The 15674-nt window shown below is 48.2% G+C and overlaps 1 protein-coding gene across 2 annotated transcripts in view; it reads right to left on the bottom strand.

Annotated features, from left to right (window-relative positions):
- VCAN (versican) overlaps positions 1–8802 on the bottom strand; it is a 115215-nt gene extending 106413 nt beyond the window's left edge. For both annotated transcript variants that reach the window (XM_038765976.1, XM_038765977.1), the window contains exon 1: positions 8601–8802. The gene's annotated coding sequence lies outside the window, so the exon portion shown is untranslated. The remainder of the gene's footprint in view (positions 1–8600) is intronic.
- Between the last annotated feature and the right edge of the window lie 6872 nt (positions 8803–15674).

The raw sequence follows: 15674 nt of genomic DNA, 5'->3' as shown, positions 1-15674 counted from the left end.
GTTATCAGAGGCTTCCTAATGTTGATTAGAGTCAATTTATACTTGGCCTTAAACTCTGAGATGCGATCCCCTAGAAAGTGAGTCAAAATTTTAAGTATGTTTTGGACAGAAGCCCCAGTCTCTTTTTCACAAAGATACGCAGTTATAATCCGGTCTCGACTCTGCCTTAGATCAACACTTTCACGAACCACATTTTGGGGAATGAGTTACGTCCATTTCTAAAATGCATCGTCTCCATTGCCAAAAAGGCAGTCATTTTCAGGTCCTGGTCTGCAATGCATAAAACCCTGCAGCAGGAGGAAGGGCATGGGGAAGTAAAGACCCCAAGTCAAAGAAGGGAGTTGGGGGAGACCAGAAAGCCTCCAACCTGGAGGCGGGAGGGGATTGTTGCAAAAGCTCTCAACTAGGGGGTCCGCAGGTCAAGGATTCAAGAATGCCTCGGGACAAGAGTGGTGGTATTTGGAAGAGCCCCTATAAGGTGTGTGGGAGGAGCAGAGTGATTGGGAAAGTGAGAACTATTAAGTAAAATACTCATATTGGCAAAGGCAGGGGACAAACAGATGGGATAGAGTGGTCACAAAGCCAGAACTCAGGCTACTGGCAAATTGATGGAGGATTTCCGCTAGTAAAGTCTGTTACTCATGACTGTAGGCTCACTGTGGGCAGGGAACGTGTCTACCTACTCTGTTACATTGCACTCTCCCCAGTAATTAGTAATAAAAATAATAATAATTATGGCATTTGTTAAGCACTGACTATGTGCAAAGCACTGTTCAAAGCGCTGGGGAGGTTACAAGGTAATCAGATTGTCCCACGTGGGGCTCACAGTCTTAATCCCCATTTTACAGTTGAGGTAACTGAGGCACAGAGAAGTTAAGTGACTTGCCCAAAGTCACACAGCTGACAACTGGTGGAGCCGGGATTTGAACTCATGACCTCTGACTCCAAAGCCCGGGCTCTTTCCATTGAGCCAGGGTGCTTAGCGCTCTGCACCCAATATGTGTGCAATAAATGCAACTGATGGATTGACTCATGCCCCTCCAAAAGGGACATTCGTAGTCAAGTCCTTTCTCAGCAACAATTGAAAATTAGCAGCACTCCAAGCTTTAAACGCAGCCCATCTTGGTGCTGCAGGGATGCATCGCCAAGGACTCTTTAAGTGCCACACCTGCTTTAGCTCCCTTGGCGGTGGGCCCTAAGATCTCCCATCCCTACTACCCTGTCCACCTCAAAACAAACACATACACACAGCTTCACTCCATTACACACACACACACACACACACACACACCCCTTACTTCGATACACACACACACACCCCTTCACTCCGTTGCACACACACCCCTTCACACTGTTACACACACACCTTCACTCCATCACACACACCCCTTTACTTCGATACACACATGCACACACCCCTTCACTCCGTTACACACACACTCCCCTTTATTTCCAAGCACTTAGAACAGTGCTCAAGCACTTAGAACAGTGTTTTGCACATAGTAAGCACTTAACAAATATCATCATTATTATTACTTCCTTACACACACACACACCTTTACTCCGTTATTCATTCATTCATTCAATCGTATTTATTAAGCGATTACTGTGTGCAGAGCACTTTACTAAGCGCTTGGGAAGTACAAGTTGGTGACAAATAGAGACGGTCTCTACCCAACACACACACACCCCTTCACTCCATTAATAATGATGGCATTTGTTAAGCACTTACTATGTTCTAAGCATTGTGGGGGGGGGATACAAGGTGATCAGGTTGTCCCCTGTGGATCTCACAGTCTTAATCCCCATTTTACAGATGAGGGAACTGAGGCTCAGAGAAGTGAAGTGACTTGCCCAAAGTCACACAGCTGACAATTGGCGGAGTCGGAATTTGAACCCATGACCTCTGACTCCAAAGCCCGGGCTCTTTTCACTGAGCCACGCTAATTCTCTACTCCGTTACACACACACACACACACACACACACACACACACACACACACACACACACACACCTTTTCCCCCCTCTGTACTCTGTGGGGTATTCATTCATTCATTCATTCATTCGCACATTATTGAGCGCTTACTGTGTGCAGAGCACTGTATTAAGCGCTCGGAAAGTACAATACAGCAAATGCAGAGAGACAATCCCTGCCCGCGACGGGCTCATAGTCCAGGGGCGAAGAGACAGGCATCAATCCGAGTGGGCATCCATAGAAATAAATGGAATTACAGCTACATACATATAATAATAATAACAATGGTATTTGTTAAGCACTTTGTGCTGAGCACTGTTCTAAGCGCTGGGTTAGTAATGATAATGGCATTTGTTAAGCACTTAATAATGATAATGGTATTTGTTAAGCACTTTCTTTGTGCTGAGCACTGTTCTAAGTGCTGGGGTAATAATAATAATAATGGCATTTGTTAAGCGCTTACTATGTGCCAAACACTGTTCTAAGAGCTGGGGCAGATACAAGGTGATCGGATTGTCCCACGTGGGGCTCCCAGTCTTCATTCCCATTTTACAGAGGAGGCATCTAAGGCACAGAGAAGTGAAGTGGCTTGCCCAAAGTCACCCAGCTGATAAATGGAGGAGGTGGGATTAGAACCCAGGTCCTCTGACTCCCAAGCCTGGGCTCTTTCCCCAGAGCCCCGCTGCTTCTGATAATACAGAAGTGTTGCGGGGCGAGGAAAGGGAAGCAGCGTGGCTTAATGGAAAGAGCCCGGGCTTGGGAGTCAGAGGTCATGGGTTCTAATCCCGCCTCTGCCACTTGTCAGCTGGGTGACTTGGGGCAAGTCACTCCTCTTTTCTGGGCCTCAGTTCTCCCATCTGTAAAATGGGGGATGAAGACTGTGAGATCCACAGGAGACAACCTGATCACCTTCTATCCCCCCACCCCCCCACAATGCTTAGAACATAGTAAGTGCTTAACAAACGCCATCATTATTAATGGAGTGAAGGGTGTGTGTGTGTGTGTTGGGTAGGGACCGGCTCTATTTGTCACCAACTTTTACTTCCCAAGCGCTTAGTACAGTGCTCTGCACACAGTAAGTGCTCAATAAGTACGACTGAATGGATGAATAACGGAGTGAAGGGGTGTGTGTGCAAGGAAGTAATAATAATGATGGTATTTGTTAAGCGCTTACTAGGTGCCAAGCACTTAGAACAGCGCTTGGCACATAGTAAGCGCTTAGTAAATGCCATCGTTATTATTATTAAAGGGAGCGAGCCTAGGGGGTGTGAAACCTACGCATCAGGCAAAGACTCTCACCCTCGGCATCAAGGCTGTCCATCACATCACCCCCTCCTACCTCACCTCCCTTCTGTCCTTCTCCAGCCCAGCCTGCACCCTCTGCTCCTCTGCCACCACTAACCTCCTCACCGGGCCTCGTTCTCCCCTGTCCCATTCATTCATTCATTCATTCATTCATTCAATCGTATTTATTTATTGTATTCCCAATTGTATTGGGAAGTACAAACCGGCAACATACATACCACATATAAACCACAGTTTAGTTCTCTCAGAAAGAGAAAATCGCAGGGTCAAAAGTGAAGTTCAACATCCAGATATACTAAGTACATAGTAATAATGATGATGATGATGATGATGATGATGATGATGATGATGATGGTATTTGTTAAATGCTTACTTTGTGCCAAGGACTCTTCTAAGCGCTGGGGGAGATACAAGGCAGTCAGGTTGTCCCACGTGGGGCTCACAGTCTTAATCCCCATCGACCCCCATCCCCACGATGTCCCACCATCGACCCCCGGCCCACAGGGACTGTCTCTATATGTTGCCAACTTGTACTTCCCAAGCGCTTAGTACAGTGCTCTGCATACAGTAAGCGCTCAATAAATACGATTGATTGATTGATCCTCCCCCTGGCCTGGAATGCCCTCCCTCCGCACATCTGATGCCAAGCTAGCTCTCTTCCTCCCTTCAAGGCCCTACTGAGAGCTCACCTCCTCCAGGAGGCCTTCCCACACTGAGCCCCCTCCTCCCCCTCTCCATCCCCCCCCGCCTTACCTCCTTCCCCTCCCCGCAGCACCCGTATATATGCATATGTTTGTATGAATTTATTACTCTATTTTATTTGTGCATATTTATTCCATTCATTTTATTTTGTTAATATGCTTTGTTTTGTTGTCCGTCTCCCCCTTCTAGCCTGTGAGCCCGCTGTTGGGTAGGGACCGTCTCTAGATGTTGCCGACTTGTCCTTCCCAAGCGCTTAGTACGGCGCTGTGCACACAGTAAGCGCCCTATCAATACGACTGACGGACTGACTGACTGAATGAATGAAAGTTCGGGGGAGCGGAGGCCAGGTGGGGCTGAGGCTGGGAGGGCCCCTGGGAGGAGGCGCGCCTTCGGGGGGGGGGGGGGGGGGGGGGGGAAGGGGGCCGGTCCCGTCCTGTCCTGTCCTGTCCTGTCCTGTCCTGTCCTGGGCCCCGCCACATCTCGGCCTGTTTGGGTTTGGGACGGTCCCGGCCCCCCGGCCCCCCGGCCCCCCGGCCCCCCGGAGCCCCATCCATCCATCTATCCATCCATCCATCCCTCCCTCCGTCCCCCCGTCTCCCCCTCCACCCATCCCTCCCTCCGTCCCCCCGTCTCCCCCTCCATCCATCCCTCCCTCGGGGGGCCCGTGGGTCCCGGCCGGAGGAGGTGGGGCCCCCGACGGCTATCCCCGACAAGACCATCAGGGGGCGCATCACGCCCGGGCCGCCGCACCACGGGGAGGAGGGCACCACCCTCCTCCTCCTCCTCCTCCTCCTCCTCCTGCTCCTTCTTCTTTTCCTTTTCCTCCTTTTCCTTCTCCTCCTCCTCCTTTTCCTTTTCCTCCTCCTCCTTTTCCTTTTCCTCCTCCTCCTCCTCTTCCTTCTCTTCCTCCTCCTCCTCTTCCTTCTCTTCCTCCTCCTCCTCTTCCTTCTCCACCTCCTCCTCCTTCTCTTCCTCCTACTCCTCTTCCTCCTCCTCCTCCTCCTCCTCTTCCTTCTCCTCCTCCTCTTCCTTCTCCTCCTCCTTCTTCTTTTCCTTTTCTCCTCCTACTCCTCTTCCTTCTCCTCCTCCTCCTCCCCCTCTTCCTTCTCCTCCTCCTCTCCCTCTTCCTTCTCCTTCTCCTCCTCTTCCCTCTCCTCCTTTTCCTTCTCCTTTTCCTCCTCCTCCTTCTTTTCTTCTTCCTCCTCCTCCTCCTTCTCATTCTCCTCCTCCTCCACCCCTTCCCCTCCTCCCCTCCTTCTCTTCCTCTTCCTTCTTCTTTTCCTTTTCTCCTCCTACTCCTCTTCCTTCTCCTCCTCCTCTTCCCTCTCCTCCTCCTTCTTTTCCTTTTACTCCTTCTTCTCCTTCTCCTCCTCCTCCTTCTTTTCCTTTTCTTCCTCCTCCTCCTCCTTCTCATTTTCCTCCTCCTCCACCCCTTCCCCCCCTCCTCCTCCCCCCTCCTCTTCCCCCTCCTTCTCTTCCTTCTCCTCCTCCTCTTCCTTTTCCTCCTCCTCCTCCTCTTCCTTTTCCTCCTCCTCCTCCTTTTTCTTTTCCTCCTCCTCCTTCTCTTCCTTCTCTTCCTCCTACTCTTCCTCCTTCTCTTCCTTCTCCTCTTTCTCTTTTTCCTCCTCCTCCTCCTCCTCCCCGCCCGAGGAGGCGGCCAAAGCCCGGGGCTAGGGGGGGGTCCGGGGGGGTCCCCGGGGGGGGGGGTCCCTCTGGGCGTGGGCCGTCCCGGAGCAGCGGGCGGACCCCAGACAGTTGTCGGGAGGGAGCGGGGAGGGAGCGAGGGAGAAAGAAAGGGGGAGGGCGGGGGGCGGCTGGGGGGGCCGCGACAAGCAGCGGGGCTCAGGGGAAAGAGCCCGGGCTCGGGACTCGGAGGGCTTGGGTTCTAATCCCGCCTCTGCCAATTGTCAGCTGGGTGACTTGGGGCAAGTCACTTCTTCACTCCTCTGGGCCTCAGTTCCCACATCTGGAAAACGGGGATGAAGACCGGGAGCCCCACGTGGGGCAACCTGATCACCTTCTATCCTCCCCAGCGCTTAGAACAGTGCTTGGCACAGAGTAAGCGCTTATTCCTTCATTTCATTCAATCGTAGTTATTGGGCGCTTATTGTGTGCAGAGCACTGTACTAGGCGCTTGGGAAGTCCAAGTCGGCAACATATAGAGACGGGCCCTACCCCACAACGGGCGCAGTCTAGAAGGGGGAGACAGACAACTAAACAAAACATGTAGAATAAATGCCATCATTCATTCAAACGTATTTATTAAGCGCTTACTGTGTGCAGAGTACTGTACTAAACGCTTGGGAAGTACTAGTCGGCACATCTAGAGGCGGTCCCTACCCAACAACGGGCTCACAGTCTAGAAGGGGGAGACAGGCAACGCAACAAAACATGTAGAATAAATGCCATCATTCATTCATTCATTCAATCGTACTTATTGAGCGCTTACTGTGTGCACAGCACTGGACTAAGCGCTTGGGAAGTACAAGTAGGCAACAAATAGAGACGGTCCCTACCCAACAACGGGCTCACAGTCTAGAAGGGGGAGACAGGCAACACAACACAACATGTAGAATAAATGCTATTATTATTATTACTATTATTATTATCATTATTATTATCATTATTATTATTATTATTATTATTATTATGAGTCGGGGTCCGGAGCAGCGCTGCCCAGGCCGGGATTTCCCTTTCCCCAGAAAGCCCCCGGGCCTGGGGGGACCCCCCCACTCCCCGGGTCTTCTCAAGGGACCCAGCGTGGCTTAGTGGAAGGAGGCCGAGGTCGTGGGTTCAAATCCCGCCTCCGCCACTTCTCAGCTGTGCGACTTTGGGCAAGCCACTTAACTTCTCTGTGCCTCGGTGACCTCTGTAAAATGGGGATGAAGACGGGGAGCCCCACGTGGGGCAACCTGATCACCTTGTATGTGCCCCCGCGCTTAGAACAGGGCTTGCCACTTAGTAAGCGCTTAACAAATACCAATATTATTAGTATTATTAAGGGACCCCGGCGTCCTGGGTCCTCGTAAGGGACTCCTCCCAGCGTCCAGGGTCCCCGCAAGCGCTGGGGGAAAGGTGCCCAACTGGTGCGGTTGGGGACGGGAGGGAGGAGGGCGTCCTGGAGGCGGCGGCCCTGCTTCGGGGGACCAGAGGTCCTCGCTCACTCCCCCCCCTTCCCCAAACCCCGAGAAAACAACCGGGATGGAGCGAGGGAACCATTCATTCATTCAATCCTATTCCCGTGTGCAGAGCACTGTGCCAAGCGCTTAGCACCGTACTAAGCGCTCAGGAAGGGAGGAAGCCCGAGTGCGGCTTTTCGGGAACCCCTGTGGCCTCAGCGCCCAGCCCGGGACCCCCGCCCAAGGCTTCTAATCCCGGCTCCCCCACATGTCTGCTGTGTGACCTTGGGCAAGTCACTTAACTTCTCTGAGCCTCAGTGACCCCATCTGTAAAATGGGGATTAAGACTGTGAGCCCCACGTGGGACAATGGGATCACTTTGTATCCCTCCCAGCGCTGAGAACAGTGCTTTGCACATAGTAAGCGCTTAACAAATGCCATCATTATCATTACTATTATTATTATTTGGGCAAGTCACTTAACTTCTCTGTGCCTCAGTGACCTCATCTGTAAAATGGGGATTAAGACTGTGAGCCCCACGTGGGACAATGGGATCACCTTGTATCCCCCCCAGCGCTGAGAACGGTGCTTTGCACATAGTAAGCGCTTAACAAATGCCATCATTATTATTATTATTATTTGGGCAAGTCACAACTTTTCTGAGCCTCAGTGACCTCATCTGTAAAATGGGGATCAAGACTGTGAGCCCCACGTGGGACAATGGGATCACCCTGTATCCCCCCAGCGCTGAGAACAGTGCTTTGCACATAGTAAGCGCTTAACAAATGCCATCATTATTATTATTATTATTATTTGGGCAAGTCACTTAACTTCTCTGAGCCTCAGTGACCTCATCTGTAAAATGGGGATTAAGACTGTGAGCCCCACGTGGGACAATGGGATCACCTTTTATCCCCCCCCCAGCGCTTAGGACAGTGCTTTTCAGATAGTAAGCGCTTAACAAATGCCATCATTATTATTATTATTATTCAACGGGCCGTCGAGGCAGGTACAAAATCTAGATGCGGTCCTGCTGCCCTTCCGGGCCCCGCCCCGCCGGTCTGTGGGGGGCGTCCACCCCATCGCCCACCCCATCGTCCACCCCATCGCCCCAGTCTCCATAGCTTTGTCTGGGGCCTCATCTCTCCCTCTAGCTTCTCCCCCCACCCACCCACCCACCCCCAAAAAGAAAACTCTGCACTTCCCCAAAGTTACCTACAGCCCCTTTCATTCATTCATTTCATGCAATCCTATTTATTGAGAGCTTACTCCGTGCACAGCACTGTAAGAAGCGCCTTTCCAATCGGCACTGGCCTCTTTCTCTCAGTTTAGCGGCTGCCCGGGTTATTTGCCTTGGAAGAAGCCAGCCCCAAATGGCAAGGTTTTTCTCTTTTGTTGTTGTTGTTCCTTTTTACAGCCTGGAAATACTTTCTAGGAGTCGGGGGTTTTTCATTTTCAAAAAAAATAAAAGGAGAAGAAGAAAAGGGAGCATAATTACCTGGAGAGGTGGCTTATGGCTGAGTTCGGCCAAAATTAAAAAAAGAATTCCAGTGGAGGGGTAGGGTTATTCCAGAGTGGCCCGTGGTCGCATGAAGCAGTAAATCCCTGATTAATGCTGAAAGGAGACTCGCTGGAGAGGCCGATTCCGAGGACTTTTTCCGCCCTCCCCGGCTCCGGCTGGAGAGCACCTGGTCCTCAGCTGCGGAGTCCAAACGGAGTTCTCACTCGGAGAGGCTGAGAGCCTGCAGCTTGCCTGCAAGTTCAAATGCGAGCGGTGACACTCATCGTTATTATATCATTGTACCGTCACGCTGAGGAGGAGACGGAGGGAGGAGGAGGAGGAGGAGGAGGAGAAGGAGGAGGAGGGTTCATTCATAGGCTCCCGAGGCTCCTCTCAGCAACCAGAAACCAGGAGTTCTGGAAAGCCGGCTAAGTAAGGGGCAGGAGAAGCAGCTTCCCGACTCCTGCAGCAGGGGCCGCCGGATTCCTCGGGTACAACCTCCTCCCCCTCACCCCCCACTCTCCTCCTGCCAAAAAGTACCAATTGGCTCAAGAGATGAATAACGTGTGTCCCCCCCAACAATTCTGCCCCATCTTATTTCGCCCATCGAAACCCCACCTTCTCCTCCACCTCCACTCTCACCCCACCTCCAAGTCAGCTCACCTCAAAAGGCCTCAGCCCTTCCAGCGATTTTTGGTGAAGCAACAGAAGGCTCGACATTGTCGGGTCCGTTTGGGAGCAAGCGCAATTCCACAGAGTAGGAAAGAACTTGGTTACAGCGTGTTTACACAACACCACGATCTGCCTGTCTTGTCCCATCCATCGGTGGAAGTGGCAGGCGACGGGCTCCTGCCAACCTGAAAGAAACACTGAAAAACCGATTAAGTCATTTTGGGGGAAAAAAAAGGAGAGCGTAGAAGAATTCCTTCCTTTGCCTTTCCCGATAACTGCAAATTAGGGACGTGATGGCAATCCCAACAGGCTTCACTAATGACTGGATGTATGGTGGATTGCTCAAAGCAAATCCCATGAAGGACTCCCCAAAGAGATATTGTCTTTTTCTCTCATCCTCTTACTTCTCCCTATTCGAATTTAGATGCTGCTCTGCTCACTTTGTTCCAGGCTTTTCAAAGTTTCCCGTGAAACTGTAGGCGCCTTCATATTTGTGCCGAGTGAAACTTGCTTTTTCTTCATCCTCAAAGCCGACCGTGATGCCGTTCATTGGAAGGAGAACATATTTGAAGTTTAAGCCAACTAGAAGGATGGCACCAATGAAAAAAATCCTTCTCTCTATCTTTCTGTGCTGTTTGCTGAACCATATGCAGGACTGTCATACTAGTTGAAAAAAAAATATTTCTCCCCACTTAGCCTACCTGTTTTCTGAGTCTGTTTGACTTACTTTTCCATTAGATCTCTGCTTCCTCTGCCCCCTGCAGCACCCCAACTGAGATTGTCTAGGTCACCCCACAACCTCTGGGGTCATAATTTCTCAGGGGTGCAGTCTGGGGTCAAAATAATCTTCCAGTCTCCCAGATCTGGGATTTTTCCCCTGCCCCTGAGCTCACAATCCCCAAGATAAGTACTTCTCCTTAGCCTTTGAGAGCTGGGTTGGAGCCTTTTCTGTCCCTCTGAAATTTCCTTCCCTCCTCCAGCTCTGGGTTAGGGAGTTTCTCTGCTCTCCTCCATCCTTCCTCCTTCCATCAGGAGCCCCCAGCTTCGTGACTCTCTCACACCTGGTCCCCCGCTCCTTATTTGCTGCCCAGACATGCACACTGCAGATCTGATTAAGAAGATGGATTTTAGGGAGAAAAACACTAGTAGTTCATTTTCTATTCTTGAGCCCTGGTTAGAAAACCCTATTGAACAACAGTGCCCCGGCACATTGGTGATTTTCAGGAGAAGGCTGCAGCTTTCACTCCAAATTTCTCTGTTTGTATTGGTTTAAGCCAACCCTTTAACCTTTCTGCAACTACACTTTCTTCATGGGCATTCACAACCTATTCCCCTTTGCCATTTTCTAGATGTATCCCTACAAATCCAAATGTAAATAACCTGGTAGATGGCGTGCTTCAAAAGATGCATGTTTCGTTAGTGTCCAGTTTTCTGTAACATCCATACCCTGAATGAAAATCTTGTGCGGCTGCATGTAGAACTTAGTTTTGTGTCCTTAAACAGTTCCTCAGCTACGAAATTTAATCTAGAGACAAAAGGTGAATCATCAAGAAAGTAGAACAGTAATAGCCAAGGAGCATTTAAGAGCTCCAGAGAAGGCGAACAATAGCCTAGCAATTGATGCTAAATAAAATTAATAAATAACCCTGTCGTACTCTCCAAAGCACTTAGTACAGTGCTCCACCTATAGTAAGTGTTCAATAAATACCATTGATTGATAAAATGTCACCAAGATCAGAGACCTTCTTAGGCATCATGGAGTAACAGCACTTTTTGGATTGGATAATCATCAGGTAGGGAGTGGAAAATGTTAAGTACAGGCGCTTAGTACAGTGCTCTGCACACAGTAAGCGCTCAATAAATACGATTGAATGAATGAATGAATGAATGTTAAAAAAATCACACTGCACGGCTTGAACTTTCCATTTCATTGCCACTTGACATTGTCGTTTAGAAAATTAAACAATTTTTCAAGGCTGTCAAATAACTGGCCTTCAGTGACACCAGTGAATGCCTATTTTCTTTAACTTGAAGACAGGTTTCTCCCTCAAGCTAGAGTAGGGAAAGGAGAGAGAGAAAGCTATACCAAGTTACTGGTGTATTTTTGGCAAGGTCAGTTTTGCCATTGGTGTACAGCTCTAGCATGTCTGCATAGACTGCCATTGAACAGAAACAGAAGAGCAATTTTTCCTCACCTCCACCCTCAGGTAAGGGATCTGACATGAGTTTCCACACTGGAAAATGTCTTCTGAGTTTTTTGGTTTTTGGTTTGTTTTTTTTAACAAAAGCCATATTTGTCTATTATGTCCCATTCAAGTTCTAATTGAGCTGTAACCCAAATCTCAATTCTATTGGTTCACTTTTGACTTATGTCTTATGTTGGAAAACTCCTTTATGTAAACTACAGGATCTCAGATGTGGAGAGGGAGATCAAGGAGATCATTCATAGAGCTGATCCCTGAAAGGAACCAGAAGCTACTCCCTTTCCTCTCTCTCTCACCTTGGGATTAAGCTCAGCCTGGCAGCCTGCCAACGATTTGGACAAGCTCTGGGTGTAGGAACGCAGGTGGCACCCAGATGGGTTGCATCACAGGACCAGCCTCTCTATAACTGCTATATAACATCCCAGTGACCCCTTATCGTGACTGGGTAATGCCAAAGAAGCTTTAAGGCACTTGCACATGATAGTTCCTTTGCTGGAGGAGATGGAATGGTAACCCCAGGAAAACATCTAGATAAGATAGATCAGATTTCAAGTGCTTTTTCTGACTGATCTCAGGCCCTGGAGGGAAAAGGAGTTTATTAGCCAAGTTTGCAAACTTCCTAGATGATGAAGAAGAAAAGGTTCAGAGGAGGATTTCAACCATCTGGGTGAAACGGAGATGCTGAAAAAGAGGAGGCTGACTCCAAATTTCCCGCGCCCCCAGTAGACGGATGGAGCCCGATGACTAGGGATTTCTCGGTCAATTCTCCAAATCCCTTTGGTCCACTAGTATTGATCATTCAGAAGGAAACAGGCTCTTTGCTGCCTTCCTTGTCAAACTAAGGAACTCTGCAGGGAGTTCAAAGAGAAGACAAAAGCCTCATTGCTATGAGGTCGGTAACCGGGAAGAAAGTCAGAGAAATCCCCGTTAAAAGCAACATGGGACTCCATTCTTTCTAAGAAATTCGGACCCAAATGCCTGATGGCTTAAATCATCAAAATGATGCAATCAGATAGTTCATTTAATAAAAATTTTCCCCTGCCTCAAATCCACTCTTTCATTTTTGTCTGTAGAATACAGGTTTCCCATAACTGAGCTGGAGGGGGGAGAAAATTTACGCAGACACACAAACATTTAAACCAAACTAGCCAGAGTTGAGTTAAACAATATAGAGAGGATCAGAAAAGCTGGCCAGAGGAAAGGGGATGACTTCATTTGGGGTAAGAAGGCCTCTTTGAATCTCTTCACCTTGCAGCCAAACTGTGCTAACCAATATATTCCGGTCTACTCTGACTGAACAGTGAGCAGCATAGAAACAAACCTCTTCACTCCTCCCTCCCCCACATTCCCTCTGCCATCTCTCCCCTCCCTTCAGGCTCCAAGGGCAGCAAGTAGTAAAGAAAAATCCCCACAATAAACAGAATTCAGAAAGACGCAATCACTGCTTCCCTTTCCAGACTCTCCCCCAAGACTCCCTGGCTTTTCTAGGGACACAGGTGTGCTCTTCAAGAGTCTGACAGGCTGGAGTGAGTGAGAGACTGAAATGACTAGTGTCTGAACACAAGGAAGCAGCAGAGATCTTAAAACAGAAAGGACACTGCAGAGGGAAATGAGGGAAACTCTTGCTCCTTCTGGACTTGGCTTTTGCTGCAGCTGCTAACTTAAGTAATTTAAGTAACTACCAGTTTCCTATGTATCTAAAGCACAAGGGGTAATGAAAAGTAACTGTTGTGTTGATTGCAAAAAAAAAATAATAATAATCTTGGCATATTTAGTTTAAGTCAGTCAAAGGTAGAGCGGGGAGGCACCTAAGGGGAGAATTAAAATACAAAGAAAATATAGAAACCTCCCCACGCAGTGTGGAAATATTCCAAAGAACCATGTAGTAAAGATATCAGGACATTGTAAGAGAGGATATGGCAGCTACAGCACAACAACCAGAAACCCCAGATTCTAGTCTATCTCCAAAGAGACTCAGAGCTGTGTTCCACATCAGGACTTTAGGATCCGATTTTAAGACTGCCGGCCAACTGTTAACTCCAGAATTCATACAAAATGACCTGGATTTGTATAACTGGCCAGATAGAAGCAAAATCTAAGGGAAGTGAATTTACCTCTAAGACTAAACAGACACCTTTCTCATCCCCAAGTTTCTTATTTACACCAACTGGATCAAATGCTCTTGATACTCGGAGAGAAGCGCCTGTGGGGGAAAAATAGAAAAGTAAGTCACACAATTCTAACTCGACAGAAAGGTAGCCTCAGGTGAGCTGATTTATCTCAGGGACTTCATGGCCTCTAAGGCTGAAGAACAAGAAAGACAAAGGTAGTAAACTCGTGAGGAAGAATAAAGTCGAACTTTCCTCCTGGTGATTTAATTTGCCAATATGACTACCTCTGAAGACCTTAATTCTTTGACAGCTCCTAGCCGGAATTCTTCCATTTGCTTGTTTCATATTTCAAGTACTTAGTACAGTACACTACACCCAGTGTGCACTCAATTAGACGCTACTTACTATCAATCAGTAGTATTTATTGAGCACTTGCTGGGTGCAGAGCACTGTATTAAGTGCTTGGGAGAGTACAACACAGCAGAGCTGGTAGACACGATCCCTGCCTTTCAAACACCGTAGCAACCATCACCTTGCCTCCCGCCCCTGAAGGTTCTACTCCTGGCAGGCTCCATGTGCTATGGACCGCGGCTAAAAACTGCTCCTCCAATCCCATGAGATTTTGAGCCTATTTTGTGTATCTGTGTTGTATTTTACTGTTTCATCACTCCTGAGGGTCTGTCTTCCAATTCTTTCTCCCCACTTAAACTCTTAGATTGTGAATTCCCTGAGGAAGACGGACCATGTCTAATTCCCATATGAGTATTCTCTCCCAACACTTAGTACGGTGCTTTCCGCACAGTAAATACTATTCATTCATTCATTCAATCGTATTTATTGAGCGCTTACTATTCCTACTACAGACATTAAAATAAATTTCAGAAAGGGAAGCGTATAAGGATATGTACAGATGTGCTACGTGGGTGGAATGAGTATCAAAAAGGGCACAACCCAAGGGCATAGGTGATTCAAAAGGGAGAGAGAATATGGTGGGGAGATGAGAGGTTAGCCAGGAGAGGCTTCTTGGAGAAGATAAGATTACTACTATTGATAAGGTAAAGTCTGAATGACTTTCAGCAGTGCAGACTAAGAATGACTTCTTGTAAAGTGGCTACCTCTTCTGTTTGCCTTATATTTCAATTTTCTGTCAGGAAAATGGAAAGCCCAGGTCCCAGTGTCTCCAGAAGTGTTAGAGAACCTTTCAGTTTTATTTGTGCATCCATTTCTATCTTGAACCTGCACCTCCAGTTTTTCCTCTTAACAAAAGTGGCTGAGAAACCAGGAAATGGGTGACAAATGAGATTGCACTCGAAGCATTTTACAAAGGCAGGAAAGCAGGTGTTTTCCTCCTCCGCCCCCCCCCCCCCCCCAAATACCCAAACCATCCTGAAAGGGCACTACCCCAATGAAAATTCTCTTGACTATTGGAATTCAACACTTCCTCTCAGAAAAGAAATCTAGAAATTTAAGTAGAGGTGGTCAAAACCCTTCTTACACCAATTTGTTCATAAAGGACTATAGCCAGGGGAAAGTAACTTCTCCTCGTTCAAGGTATTCAGGATTTTTTTTAAGGAAGTGGAGTCAACCAGAGGGGATGATGAACCATTCATTCATTCATTCAGTTGTATTTATTAAGCGCTCACTGTGTGCAAACCACTGTACTAAGCACTTGGGAGAGTAGAATTTAACAACAAACAGACACATTCCTGCCCGCAACAAGCTCACAGCCTGGAGGGGGACCATGATTTGAAGTTCTGACTGTCCAGAACTTATTATTATTAAGTGCCGTCGAGTCGTTTCCGATTCATAGCGACTCCATGGGTATACTTTCTCCAGAACATCCTGTCTTCTGCCATAATCTGCAGTCCATTGGTAGGCATAGCCTTTTAAATGTGGCAAGAAGGAAATGGTCCATTCATATTTTTATTTGCATACACAAAGTGCAATCTTAACTGCCTCTTTGTACTCCTTATTACCTGATTTGTGATGGGTGATTGGGAAGTAGAAATGGAACTGCTGCCATTCTGTGGGCTCTGATTGGGAGGCATGTGGGAAGAACTCATTAATTCTGACAAGGGAACAAG

This window comes from Tachyglossus aculeatus, chromosome 23 (genome assembly GCF_015852505.1).
Source record: "Tachyglossus aculeatus isolate mTacAcu1 chromosome 23, mTacAcu1.pri, whole genome shotgun sequence".
NCBI lineage: Eukaryota > Metazoa > Chordata > Mammalia > Monotremata > Tachyglossidae > Tachyglossus > Tachyglossus aculeatus.
The sequence above is the reverse complement of the archived record's forward strand: the minus strand, read 5'-3'. Positions and strand labels throughout refer to the sequence as shown.